Source organism: Mauremys mutica, chromosome 21 (genome assembly GCF_020497125.1).
Source record: "Mauremys mutica isolate MM-2020 ecotype Southern chromosome 21, ASM2049712v1, whole genome shotgun sequence".
NCBI classification, from domain to species: Eukaryota; Metazoa; Chordata; order Testudines; family Geoemydidae; genus Mauremys; species Mauremys mutica.
In genome coordinates, this window is record NC_059092.1 from 6,427,191 (window position 1) to 6,442,047 (window position 14,857).

Below are 14,857 nucleotides of genomic sequence, written 5' to 3' on the forward strand. Positions count from 1 at the left end.
GGGAAAGGGGCCCCATGAACCTGACCCTCCCACAGCTGGGGAGGGTGCCCTGGAGGCTGACCCCCCTCCCCACAGCTGGGGAGGGTGCCCTGGAGGCTGACCCCCCTCCCCACAGCTGGGGAGGGTCCCCTGGAGGCTGACCCCCCCAACAGCTGGGGAGGGTGCCCTGGAGGCTGAACCCCCTCCCCACAGCTGGAGAGGGTGCCTTGGAGGCTGACCCCCCAACAGCTGGAGAGGGTCCCCTGGAGGCTGAACCTGCCTGTCATATATTGTGACATAAATATAATTAAGTGGTCACATGCAGGTATCTTCTCCAGTGTCCACTGGAGCATTAAAACTCGAGTGCTTGACTGTGGTGGGGGCAGAAGAACCCTTTGGCCTAGGCTCAGTGACACAAGTATGCTGAAAGAACGAGGAGTACTTGTGGCACCTTAGAGATTAACAGATTTGAGCATAAGCTTTCATGGGCTAAAACCCACTTCATCGGAAACAAGTATGCTGAGTGTGTTGCTGTAACCTCTGTTCTTGCAGGCAGCTGTATTAGTACTTGCCTCTGCTTATTACATTTTGTATTTCCACTGGCCTGAAAGGAGCTGGTTACAGTTCTGGCTGGTGACGTACCAAGATCAAGGAGCTTCCAAACCCTGTCTTCTCTGAGCATGACTGCACTGCCGAATAATACAGGGATGAATTCATAGAAGATAGAGAGAAAAGAGCTGTTAGATCAAGTGCTCCATCTTTCTGCAGAGCAGGGAAGCTAGTGTCCTTTACCCAGGTACCAATAATATCCCTTTCCCAGGCATTTTTTTTTATCTTTTCCCCAGCAAGGCTGGAATCCAGAACTTGGTCCTTCAGCCTCAGCCTTCCTCATGGTGCTGGTTGCCAATTTTTGCTATTTTTATCAGAAGTCTTATATTTATTACCTGGAGTTTTAAAATGCTGCTTATGATCTATATGCTGTAATTGCTTAAATAAATGTGTGTATATATAGTTTATCCTCCTGGTTAGCAAAAAGCAGCAGCAAATGTAGTGTATTAGTCTCAGATGTTTTAATGGTAACCAGTCAATGAGAATCAACCTTCCTTTAGGAAAATAACTAAAAGTACAAATGCAAAACAAGGTTAAAGCTGATTAGAACATAAGAATGGCCATACTGGATCAGACCAAAGTAGCCCAGTGTCCATCTAGCCCAGTATCCTGTCTTCCAACAGTGACCAATGTCAGGGACCCCAGAGGGAATGAACAGAACAGGTAATCATCAAGTGATCCAACAGAAGCTAAGGACACCAACCCTACCCATTGTGACTAATAGCCATTGGTGGACCTATCCTCCATGAATTTATCTAGATCGTTTAAATCAGTTATTTAAATCAGTTCACCTTGGTCTTTTTTGTTGTTGTTGTTCTCATTAATAACCCTGTCTTGTCAAATAGTTTAGACCAAAATCTGACCTATGAACTGTAAATCTTCGAAGAACAAATTAAGTAAGTTTTGCACCCAGGTATCTACATCTGACTAGATATTTCAGTTTTGTCTACGTGTAATTGCTGTTTATCTCTAATCTAAAACTTCTTCCTTTGAACATGTTGTCTACCCAGTAATAGACAATACACCAACTATCCCCTCTCCACAGTCACAAACTAGGCAGATTCTAGTAGCCTCCCCAATTTTAACTCTCCGAATGAACTAACAATTTTAGAAATTCCTATTTGTTTTTCCCATTTTGTTGAATGTTTGTCATAAAATTATATGTTGAGCATTTCTCTCTTTCTCCTGGAATCGCCAATGTACATATACTTAGATTAAAGGATGCATGATTGTGTTTTTCAGTTGCTGTGCCATACCCAATTATTTTCTGAACCACACTGCTAAATTGTCTATTTTGACATTTTAAATCTGCAAAACATAAATTGAAATAAAAATACCCTCTAGTTTTCACTTCTGTACATGTTGATCAGCACTGAGAAGACATGAGTAGATTATTTACCCACTCAGACATGTAAAGTATAACGTTCTTTCCTGACTGCAGTTGTGATAGAAGATGCTCTTGACGTTGTTACAGGACTACCAGTAAAAACCAAGTCAATGCACATTTATTATTATTATTAAGGATCCAGAGTAGCCTCTGACCTATAGAGAATATGGGGTGAAATCCTGGCCTTTTTGCATGTTTTGCCCTTAACTTCTTCAATGGGGCCAGAATTTCATGCATGGTCCCTGCCTAGTGGGTTTATATTGTGGAGTATCACAGGAAGGTCAGTTATTGAAAGGTAAAGGAGGAAAATGAATAATTTCAGATAAACCAGGTTTTAGAAAAAATTCAATGTGATTAATAGATGTTGGATAATATGATCCCGTAGCAAATAATTAGGAATTGCTGATATTGAAAGTTTGGATAATAAAGGTTGAAGTGTAGAGTCTTCAGACCTTACTTTTGATGCATAGTTTTCTCTTTTACTTTTGGACTAAGTGGGTTTATGAAAGTTGAGCCCCCTTTCTGGCAGTGATGGGGGGAGTTTAAACTTTGTATGTTTAAACATGGGGAGGTTTGAAACACATATGTAACAGCAGAGGGCAGTATTACACGTATACAAGCCTGTATCTATCATAATTAGGAGACTGGACCAGATTCATTGACTTCAGTAGTTATTCTGGATTTTCTGCAGAATAACTGGGTAGATTTAGTCTAGTCAGCAGGGTTTTGGACTGAGACAAATAACTCCAGGGCTTCCTTCATTTAGTCCATTACATTTTTTGTGTGTGTTTATTAAGTGCTGTTTACTCCAGAAATGTAGGAATTGTTTCTGAAATCTCTCCAGCAATGTGAGGGGATTTTGGCCCCAAAGCTCATTACTGCTTGGCTGCACTGCTGAGCTTGCCACCAAGGGGGGCTAGTCATGTGGGTGGGTTTTGTGACGTCTTGTGCTCATTTCACACAATTTCACAGGTTGCTGCCCATGCAAGAGACAAGCCTGGTTTTCATGGCCCCATCCTGAACCTCCAGAGTCCAAGCAGCCCCAGTGTCTTTGTGGACAGCGCCACATCATAAGGTGGCAACATGTCTCAGAGATGGCAACCTCAGCACTGCCCAGGTAGCACTGCTAAACAGGATTGGTTCCCAGCCTTTGTTTGCTCCCCACATTAGGGGCGGTCCCACCTCACCCTGACACCCCACCCAGGGTTCCCCGTCCCTGGAAGCGGGTGGGGGGTTGGACTGTCTCTTGGAAAACATTCTGCTCCCTGCCAGAAAATTGCTGCTTGTTTCTCTTTGGGGAGGCTGTGAACGGGCAAAAGGCCCTCAGGCCCTCCAAGGATTTGGAGGGGTACCCTTGCTGGGAGGGTGTGCAGTGCTCAGCTTCCCACCCCCCAGGATTGAGGGGTTAAGCTTCCTGTGGGGCAATGGGGGGCCCGGAGGGATGGGGGAGTTACCCCAGGCCCCGGCCGGGGCGGAGCAGGCTGCCGGTGGAGCGTTACTGGGCAGCCCGCAGCGCCTGCCCCGCTCCCAACTCCGCGGCGGAGGCCGGTTGGCCCTGCCGGCAGCGGGCGGGGACAGAGTTTTGGTCGGCCCGGGCGGGGGGAGCTGCGCGGCGCGGCGCCTCCTCCCCTCGGCAGCCCGAGCGGCGGGATGGCTCGGGCCCGGACTGCGGCAGGTGGCGGCCACGGTGGGGATAGTCCGGGCTGAGATCCGGCGAGAGGCAGGTGGGGCGGGGCGGCTCTTTGGGGGGTCTCTGCTGGGGGAGGGGCAGGCGGTTATTGGGGGGGTTACTGGAGGGAGGCAGGCGGTTTATTGGGGGTCTCTGCTGGGGAAGGGCAGGCGGTTTATTGGGGGATCTCTGCTGGGGAGGGGCAGGTGGTTTATTGGGGGGGTCTCTCTGCTGGGGGAGGGACAGGCGGTTCTTTGGGGGGGTCTCTCTCTGCTGGGGGAGGGGCAGGTGGTTTATTGGGGTATCTCTGCTGGGGGAGGGGCAGGCGGTTCTTTGGGGGGTTGCTGGGGAGAGGCAGGAGGTTTATTTGGGGGTTTCTTCTGGGGAGGGGCGGGCGGTTATTTTGGGGGGATCTCTGCTGTGGGAGCAGGGCAGGTGGTTTATTGGGGGGGGGTCTGGTGGGGGAGGTGGTCTCTACTGGGGTAGGGGGTAGGTGCAGTATCACAAGAGCAGGTATAATCTGGAGCTTCCCTGGACTGGGAGTTGGGAGCCTGTGGGGGGTCTAATCCTGACTTCTGCAAACTGACTTCAGTGAAGTCTGTGTCTCTGTTTCCCTCTCAGTAAAATAGGGATAATATCACCTGCATTGCTTTGTAGAATGATTTGGAATCTGTGGATCGAGGTGCTATATAGGCATTGATGTGATCTTCTTTGACTATGAGTTTTGCCTCTCCCTGAGATGGTAGTTTTGAGTGAGTTTACTCTCCTGACCTCGGAAGTAAAATAACTAAAAACACTTTTATGGCTCACAGTTTGCAGAATTTGAAACAACCAAGGCTTGTTTCATAGTATAACCAGTGGTGATCTAGCAACAGAAAAAGGTTTTGAAATAAATGCATGTTTGTAGGCTTCCCCTTCTCCCTCCTGCAAAGTTCCTTGCACGAGACTATCAGGAATTTTGGAAGCCAATTAATCATTGGTTTAATACACCAGTTTCTCATCTCTGGAGATTAAGCTTCAAAGCCTGGAGGAGGTCATGATTGAAAATATTACTTTTTAAAAAAACACATGTATTCATTTGTTTGATTGGCTCAGTCTGGTCCTCAGGAGAGAGATGTCTGCATTGCAAAGCTGCTGTATGAGTTTACAGTTGTGCAGAGGCCTTGCACTGGATTATAGGTCAGGATTGATTTTACTGTGCTCTGTGGGGTTCCCTGATCTGGAATAGTAAAGATGCTCCAGAATTGTGCTGCACTAGCAGATCTTAGGCCTGGTCTACACTAAAAAGTTAGGTTGACCCAGCTATGTCACTCAGAGGTGTTGAAAAATCCACATCCTCAAGTGGCAATGTTAAGCCAACCTAACCCCTGCTGTAGATGGTGCTAGGTCATTGGAAGAATTTTTCTCTCAACCTAGGTACCACTCCTCAGGGAGGGAGGTGGATTACCTATGCCAATGGGAGAATCCCTCCTGTTGGCAATAGGCAGTGTCTACACTGAAGTGCTATAGTGGTGCAGCTGTGCCGCTGTTGCATTTCAAGTATAGACAAGCCCAGAGTGTCAGTGGCATGGAATGATATCATTGGGATTGAGATGCACTGGCAAAGCTGTTGCGGGTGCAGAGAAACTTTTGTGGCACCTATCTACACACTGGTTTCAAGTGCTGTTTTAAAATAAAACCCTGTTTGGTGACATTAGGTCGGGGAGGAGTGGTGCTTAGCGCTGAATATTCTCTCACGGAGTTACTTCCATTTTAGATGCTTCACCTATTGGGCACAATGAAGTATCAAACAACTTCAGTTTTGCTCTTGGTGCTCAAACGCTGACATTTCTCAAAAGCGAGTGTTGTGTGGTCTTTGCTTTGCAGCCACATCTTAAATACTTGTTCCTAAGTGTCTTGAGTGTTGTGATCACTGTATAATGAAATGCATGTTTTTAAATGTTTAGAATTATATTTTATGCATGTTTATCATGCTGTAGGCAGTGTTTAATTGACCCATATTGCATACTAGATTAAAATGAGAATTGTGCACACAGAGCTTTTGTCTGCAGGGTACCATGCTTGGCAGGGAAAGGGGGCTGGGATTTGTCTTTCCCAGTAGATTAGCCTTATTCGCTTATTAAACAGTTGACAACCATCTTTTTCTGGTGTTTTGAGATGAAAAAGAGTTTGTTTACTGGGTACTTTGCAGAAATTGCCCGAGGAGAATATCTTCTTTCATATAAGACATATAGGTGTTGTATGTAGAGAGAACATAGCACGGATTTTCTTTATCTTTGCTAGGTCGTGTTCCTCTTGCAATGCTTTGTATTAATCTCAAAGGTCAAAAGTGTTAACGGTGTTATAAATGCTGTCACTGTGCAACATTAAACAGTTTTGAACAGTGTTCAGTATACAGAGACCTCAGCCTGCTTAGCACAGGTGCTGGCGGTGCTGACGCAACCAGTGGCTTGAAGTGGTTTCCAACATTTACAGGGTTTACAGTTTGGTTCAATGGCTCTCAGCACCCCCACTATACAAATTGTTCCACCGCCCTTTCTGCTTAGTACCATGACAAATCCTTTTTAACCTTTTACGAAAGATACAGAAAAGGAGAAAAAAACAGTTAAAGCTTTTGAAATGTAAAGCATTAAGCAGCAAAGAGTCCTGAGCTTTCGTGGGTGAATACCCACTTCACCCATGAAAACTCATGCTCCAATACGTCTGTTAGTCTATAAGGTGCCACAGGACTCTTTGCTGCTTTTACAGATCCAGACTAACACGGCTACCCCTCTGATACGTAAAGTATTAAGTGAGGCTTTAATTTTAGCAACATTTCTTGTTCCCTTTCCCTTTAGCTGGAGAGAGTTTAAGAAGGAAAACCACCCTTGCCTGACAGTCTCTTAGATGGTATCACAGATGGTGATAACTGTTCTTTTGGGTAAAAGAGAAAAAGTTAGTTGAGATGGGCTGGAGCTGTTGAAGTCTGATCCCATTTCATCCAGGGTGGTGGTTGGGATTCTACTGGAGCCGGTAGAAGTGGCAGTGTTATCGGTGTCCCTCTCTTTGGCCTGGTCTGGTCAGGACACCTCTCAAAATTAGAATGGCAAAGGCCAAGGGTCCCAGCAGGTGGTGTGGCTGGCAGCCATGATAGTGAAGCTTGCTTCAGTAGCCTCCATCTGTTCTTTCCCCTCCAAAGTCTGTTTATTTGAAGGACCCAAAAAGGGAGTGATGAGTGGAATAGCCCATCCTCTCATTATTTTGTCCTCCAGATAGGCCTAATATACAACACATCAGTTTTGGTTCCTTAATTTCCAGTACAATTTGTTTTTACCAAACATGATTCCATAGTCCTGGAATCATATCAACGTGGCTTTTTGTTTGGACTAGTCTCTCAGTCTGGTTCTCTTGCACCTGTTTATAACATTCACTATTAAAAATTACTTGACCTACTTTCGTTATCATTTGTTATCGGTTATTGTAACATCTTATGAACATTCATATACTTTTTACACTTGAACTCACAGTTACGGTAAATTTGTTGTCCCAGTTATCACAACAAGTCTCTTCAGACTGCTTGTTGAATTTCCAGTCTCTGTAAAATAAGTGGGCTAAGGAGGAAATTCTCCTCTCAGGTGCACAGAGCAGATCTTGATCTTTAGAGTCTGCTTACTTAATGGGAGACACACCTAGGTTAGGTGCACAGGATATCTGATTTGAGGTCAGTCAGTTGGGTACAAGAGCAGAATTTTGCACTAAAGGTTCAGTGAAATATCTGAAAATGACATGAGCTGAGAAATGGAAGTGTCCAGAAGAAACTATTAGACCACACATCACAGACACAAGAAGTTCTCAGCACCATCCAATGAAAACTCTTCAAGTATAGAAATACTCAGTATGCTTACTGAAACTGCCATGATAGATTGTTTATAAGGTTATGCAGTGTACTGTGTACTCAAAAAATTGAATTGTAATATGCATTAAAGAGATAAGATACCCACTATTTTGGGGATGATACTTTTTATTTCTACTCTATTATTGTATATCATATTTCTTGTTAGCATACATGTTTACTTTTATAATGTGATTCTTTTATGTTCTTTGTATTTTTCGTGATGTACTATCTTTCATTTATTTAATGTATTTATTTTGGTCAATTTAAACATTAATTGTTTGAGCACATGCATATTTTATCTATAAAATAAATCCTTATGTATCGGGATTAGTCTTAGGCAACTTCTGCATATTATATATAACAACACACACTTCTAAAATGAGGGTTATAATTACATTTGCTCCCAAACGTTTAAATAATTACTGTTATGAGGATTTTGATCCTGTGTTAGATAGTGAGGCAGTCTTATACAGAAAAAGGTTTGATATCCAAGTTGGTTTTGAATCTGCAATTGCTTTTATCTTTCCTGGTCTTTTGTTTTTTATCAGCACCTGGCTCTGAAAAGCTCTTGGCTTTTTCACTTTGTAAACAAGATTACTGGGTGTTCTGAGGCAGAGTTGGGTGGAAGCCATCCAATCATCTGTAGCTCTGCCACAGAAGTACTCAAAAGGATTGTGCAAGGAAAATTCAGGTCAGTGTTGTCATTTCTGTTCAGTGTCTCCAACTGGAGTTTCACCAGCTGCCTCTTGTTTCCTTGGCACCTCTGATGCATTCCTAGAGGTAAAAACTTTTGGGTATTTTTAAATGTGTTGTAAGTAGAGCTGGAGGAAAATTGTTGGATGCATAGTATTGGTTGACCTGAAAATAATTGCAAAATTGACACACGCACAGTTTTGGCCATTCACAAAAAACGGGGGAGAAGGAAGAGGTAGTGCCACCCTCTCCCGCCTTATAATCTTTGGCCCTGTGTTGGAGATCCAGTTTGAATCCCTGCTCTAGAACAGACCCAAACCATTTTTTTGTATTATTTTTTTTAAATTTCGAACTGCCACCAAACTGAAAAATCAGTTATTCTCCCAGTTCTAGTTGGAATTGATTTGTCTTGCTGTATTAGCCTTAATTGAGACCGATGTATTAACTTGTCCACCATACTCAATTACATTAGCTTGGAAGGTTATGCTTTAGAATGAACAAATTTGTGTTATCACTAAAGAACTATAGATAGATAGCAGAATGTAATTATCAATAATCGTACTGATCTGCAATGTTGATTTATCAGAGGGGGAGCCGTGTTAGTCTAGATCTGTAAGAGCAGCAAAGAATCCTGTGGCACCTTATAGACTAACGGACGTTTTGCAGCATGAGCTTTCGTGGGTGAATACCCACTTCGTCGGATGCAAGTAGTGGAAATTTCCAGGGGCAGGTATATATATGCAAGCAAGAAGCAAGGTAGAGGTAATGAGGTTAGTTCAATCAGGGAGATTGAGGCCCTGTTCTAGCAGTAGAGGTGTGAAAACCAAGGGAGGAGAAACTGGTTCTGTAGTTGGCAAGCCATTCACAGTCTTTGTTTAATCCTGAGCTGATGGTGTCAGATTTGCAGATGAACTGAAGCTCAGCAATTTCTCTTTGAAGTCTGGTCCTGAAGTTTTTTTGCTGCAGGATGGCCACCTTAAGATCTGCTATTGTGTGGCCAGGGAGGTTGAAGTGTTCTCCTACAGGTTTTTGTATATTGCCATTCCTAATATCTGATTTCCTAATGTTGATTTAAAAGGACACTGGTCCCTTCTTTTGTATTTTCTAGAAAGAAAAAAATCTTTCTTCAGAAGTATATTTTCTTTCTGAGTACTGAGAAGAACAATCACCTTATACTCTGCAGAACTGTTATGATGACTGGTTGTCTTGAAGAAAATTTCTAGATAAGACAGGCTTATCCATTACACAGTATCCTACAGATTGTCACCTTGATGATGTTCCTATAGTTGTGCAAATTGGTGCTGCCATCAGTAAGATTATATTTATGACAAAGGCCACTTATTTGCTGACTGAAAATGATTTCAGCCATTTGCTAGTCAAACAAACTATGAGAAAATAAGGAATCTGATACAAATCCCTAATCTAGGAAATTCGTAGTTACATCTTTTTTCCAGCATGATTAGCCTATTAGGTACTATTAGGAAACATATATATTTTGGTAAAATATTCTGCTCTTACAAATTCAAAAATCCCGATTCCGAATCTGTTTTCTTCCCTTTATAACTAACACACTTCTCTTATCAAATTTTTTAAGAAAATGTTGCTGCTTCTGTGAGCTGTCACATTCAGTTTAGAGTATTTATGGTCAAATTGTGAACTCCTAGAAATGGAGAGAAAGGGGGAATGGGATTTAAAAAAAAAGATATGCTGTAGTTCAAAAATAATTATTTTGGGGCAATTCTTTGGCCTGTGTTATACAGTGGTCTTCACTGGCCTTGGAATCTATGGGTACATCTACACTGCAAAAAAAAATCAACCCTGTGACAGCAAGTTTCCAAGCCCAGGTCAGCAGACTCGGGTGTAGACATTTGGGCTTGGGCGCATGCCCAGGCTCTGGAATCCAGGGAGGGTCTCAGAGCCCAGGCTCTAGCACCAGTGGGAACATCTACACTGCTATTTTTAGCCCCATAGTGTGACCTCCATGAGTCCCGAGTCAGTGGACCAGGGCTCTTAGATTCACTGCTGTGGGTGGTGGTGGTGTTTTTTTGCAGTATAGATGTATCCTATGAGTCTGAGTGCAGGATATCCTTCAAATAGCTTCTCAAATGTGATGTTTTCATGCCTAAATAAGAAGTAGCAGTCTCTGGATTCTTATCTAGTTCCTTCTTTTACACTCCAGTATTGATTTGAGTCACTTGGAGGTTTTATTGTATATTCATTTTCTCATTTTTAATGTAGCATGCTTTATTTTTAATGCACTTTTAGTGTTGGGGGTGGACTAGGGAAGCTCTATAACGTACACTGTCTGCTGTTTGTTCTTACACGCCAGAAGATTCAATTTCTGTTTGTAATCCAACACAGTCTCCCAACCACTGCCACGTTTTCATCTATCTGTAAACATCATGACCGTTGGTATCAGGGGAGGGCAACCAAATTAATCCCAGATGGGGAACTATTTCAGCCAATGTAAGACTTTCCAGTTAATTTAAGGTAGCAAGTCAGTAATTTGTGTGTGTGTTTGTTTTCTCTTAAAATCCTTTAATTGCTAGAGTGTTAACTTTTACTGAATGTCATGCTGTTTAACAAAATGATACCAAATATGATATAAAAATGCTGCGGGGGTTGGGAACCTCATGATTATATTTTGTTGCCCTTCTTACTATGCACCAGTGGTACTATCTGAAGGTTGCGATGACCCTTTCATTTTAAATATTCAGGGTATTTTATCTGAGCTAAAAAGTAGGAAACAAGGAACAATGTTTCTACCCAAAGAAAAAATAGTTAAAAAATGTGTAGCTATTCTCTCTGCAAATTATGAATATTTCAGCAGGATTCTACAGGCGCAAGGGAGCCACAAAATATTGGCCACTGTTTGGGATTCACTACATCTGTGCCCAAGGGGCAAAGCCAAGCCACCATATGTTGTGATCCTTTCATATCTCAGAAGGGTATGGCAAGTCATTGGTTTGATGCAATACTCCCAAGGGCTATAACGAATAGTAATGCTGATTCAGGAGGTAGCAGTCTTCCCTTTGTTTCATTACTGAGCAGAAATCCTAGAATGGAAGTAGGGGACACAGTGTTGCTAAAACTGCTGTCATATTGATATTATTTGACCATTTGTTACTAAAGAGCCCAAGTGACTTGGCTAAATTCCAACTTGTGTAAATTCCACCAACCAAAGTTCCCACTGCCGTTTCAAGTGGATATATTCTTCACTTCCTGTCCTTCATTATTGTGTGGAGTTACTTTGCACTGTAGACAGTTTTTACAGTTGGTAGTTTTGTTTCTTGAGTGTGGGAATTGTGAAGTTTTAATTCTTATGCTGGAAGGAACAGGAATCAGAACAACATTGTACTATCCCATGAAGTTCTCCAGAGATGGAGAGTCCTCCCTGAAGTTTGTCAGTATTGTTCTACATCTCCAGGTAGTGGATTGCTCTGAAGACAGTTGAAGCCCACCTCCAGCCCAGAGAGTGAGGAATTTTTTGGTGTATTTTTAATCCCCTGCAAATGTAATGCTTGTGCAGAAATAGCTGAATATTATTACAGTATAATTGCTTTATAGTGAGTAACTGACACATTGCTTTTCCGCACTCTACATCATTCCCTTTTATTCCATTGACTTATATTTAAAAACAAATCCTATTTGTATGAAAATGTCTATTTTGCAGTAGTAGGAATTCAACGAGTGAAATCTTCCCTGATCAAAGACCAGCATATTGCCCTAGGAAGATGTTTTGCTGTGTAATCTCCATGGTTTGTGTCCTTGTACCTTTCTTTTTCCCCTTTAAAACCAAGTTCTTGAAGGGAGGACACAGTTACTTTATATGTGGCAAAGAACTCAATCTTGGATTCCCTATCTTCATTAACCGTTCAATAAACAGAGTACTGATCTTAAAACAGGAAACTCAGTCCAACTCTGCTGTACATTAAATGGCTATGAATGATAAAGATAAATATTTTATGACATTTAATATCTCTCTTGGCTAGCAGCTGCTGTAATCTATTTTAGTTTGTTCACCATGGCATTAATGTAGTTTCCTGTACATGTTTCACTGGTTGTCATGTTGTAAATATATTTCCTGTGAACATTTCCACATTTGTAACTATGCTCAAGGAAGGTAATGCTTTTGAAGTCAATGCAACTAGTACTGGAACTAAATTTTCACTATATTATGGTTCTCTGAGTGCCTATTCTCTACTGATTCAGCAGTGTACAATGTAAATTTAATCAAGGGAGTTCTGTGAGAAAGGATACAGTGGTTGAAAAGGTTCTCAAAGATTATGCACAGGTACAATAAAAGACAGATTTACTGAGAACCAGTTAGCACTTGAAGCAGCTTACCTCCCATCCCCGCCTCTAGTATTTCATGTGCCTCTCCTCGGAGACACTGTTGTAGGTTCCCCCAATCGTGGATCACTGTGGAACAGGGACGTGTCTTTCACTATGCTGACGGGTGTTTTGGGAAGCTGGTTGACTGGCTGGCTCCTTATTGAACTTGAGGCAGGGGTTATTAGGATTGCAGATATTACAAAGCTTGCTGCTCAGTTAAACCACTTTCCCTGATTTTTATGAATCCCTTATTTTTCCCAAATATTTTAGCTGTCTCCCTGAAACCTTTGGAAAATTGACACTATTCTTAATAACAACGCGGAGTCCAGTGGCACCTTAAAGACTAACAGATTTGTTTGGGCATCAACTTTCATGGGTAAAAAACCTACTTCTTCAGATGCATGGATCTTTCCATGCATCTGAAGAAGGTGGGTTTTTTACCCATGAAAGCTTATACCCAAATAAATCTGTTAGTCTTTAAGGTGCCATTGGACTCCTCGTTGTTTTTGTGGATACAGACTAACATGGCTATCTCTCTGATGCTATTCTTAATAAATTTATAATCAGCAGATAATTACTAGAGCTGATACGAACTGTGTTCCTGCTAGTGGGCTTTAGAATTAGACATATTTTTTCGGTGAGATTTCTGCCATTCATTTCCTTTGGTCAGGCCAAGTCATCAAATTGTTAGGTTCTCAGATACTGTGGTAGTGGGGTAACTAATAAGTACTTGAGAGAGAGATCAGTACCAAGCCTAAATCTATCACTGTGCAACAAAAGAAAATGTTCAGTTTTTCCTATGGAAATGTTAAATGTTTGCAGTTTCAGGTTGCTAACAGCTGCAGAAATTAGTCATCCTCAGATCATGAGATCCTACAATTTCATGGCCTTGTTCTGCATGAATGTTTGAGGTGCATGTGGGCTAATCCAGGCTGAACTAGTTGGATCAAAGGGGAAGGAGGCATTCAGTATTACTATAGAATTTACAATTATGTAAAACTCTGCTTCAAAGTGTCAGACTTAGAGAAGAAAGGAGTTTGCCCAAAATTTGTGCTGTAGCACTCTTAAGCAATTTGTCTGTTTAAAAAAATAATACTGAATGTAGTTAGCTCATAAGTGAAATTAACCACCATAAAAGCATTTTTAGATCAACATGAATATATGAGGTATTGGAATCAGTATAGGAAGAGCCAGTACCCTAGCACTCCTTCATGACAATGGGTGTTCTGCTGCTGGTAGGAGGAAAAGGACGCAGGGGTGGATAGGAGGAGGTCCATTTTGCTACAGAATAAAAGTAATATCTGTGAAATAGAAACTTTCAATACAGAATAGTTGAAGTTCAGTGGGAATACAAAAGCTGTGATACCGTGAAACTTATTAACTTTTCAGTTTCATTTATCAAAGGTTTTGTAATGCCCATGTCAAGTCTGGCTTAAAAAAAAAGAGAAGAAAGCAAATGTGTATCCTGGCCAAGTTACTGAATAAACATTTTCCCATAAAACCCAGTGCAGGTCCATTAGCTCTTACTAACTCCTGTGGGTTTTGTACTTGCTGTGTATGTTTGCTGTGCTGCCATTGTTCAGATGCGCTGTTGTATAACGACCTCATTGCAGACATTGTTTCCAAGATGTCCATGGTAACCTGCCACCAAATAGTGGCATTTTTTAAAGTCTTCAATTAGGTGAGTATCCTCAGAGCCACTGATACTCTAAATCAGTGATTCTCAGACCCAGCAGTCATTCAGGAGCCAACTTAGCAATCAACATTACTCAAAAGAGCCACAGTAATGTGAGGTTTCAGAGTAGCAGCTGTGTTAGTCTGTATCCGCAAAAAGAACAGGAGTACTTGTGGCACCTTAGCGACTAACAAATTTATTTCAGCATAAGCTTTCATGGGCAACAGCTCACTTCTTCGGATGCATAGAATGGAACACACAGACAGAAGATATGTATGTATAAATATCTTCTCTCTGTGTGTTCCATTCTATGCATCCGAAGAAGTGAGCTGTAGCCCATGAAAGCTTATGCTGAAATAAATTTGTTAGTCTCTAAGGTGCCACAAGTACCCCTGTTCTTTTTACAGTAATGTGAATTCATTGTTTCATTTACCAATTTGTGTGTGTGTGTGTGTGTATATGTATGTATGTATTCTCATAGCAAAATGACTGACTAAGTATTATTATTTTATCAACTATAATTGGTTAATAACGTAGTAAATGCATCATGTTCGGTTTATAACTTAGTTTGATTAATAATTAAATCACACAATGTTTTAACATCACGCGCTGCAAAGAGCTGCAGGAGACACAGTA

The 14,857-nt window shown here is 41.8% G+C and overlaps 1 protein-coding gene across 8 annotated transcripts in view; it reads left to right on the forward strand.

Annotated features, from left to right (window-relative positions):
• Positions 1-14,857, forward strand: part of LOC123354194 (solute carrier family 35 member E2A-like) — a 34,446-nt gene that overhangs the window by 946 nt on the left and 18,643 nt on the right. The window contains exons 1-2 of one of the 8 annotated variants that reach the window (XM_044995958.1): positions 371-775; positions 2,948-3,092. The exons of 2 other annotated variants lie outside the window; for them this stretch is intronic. The gene's annotated coding sequence lies outside the window, so the exon portion shown is untranslated. Of the gene's footprint in view, positions 1-370; positions 776-2,947; positions 3,093-3,563; positions 3,700-8,184; positions 8,210-14,857 lie in introns of those variants that run through there. 5 more of the 8 variants (XM_044995950.1, XM_044995951.1, XM_044995956.1 and 2 more) reach the window with 5 other exon arrangements.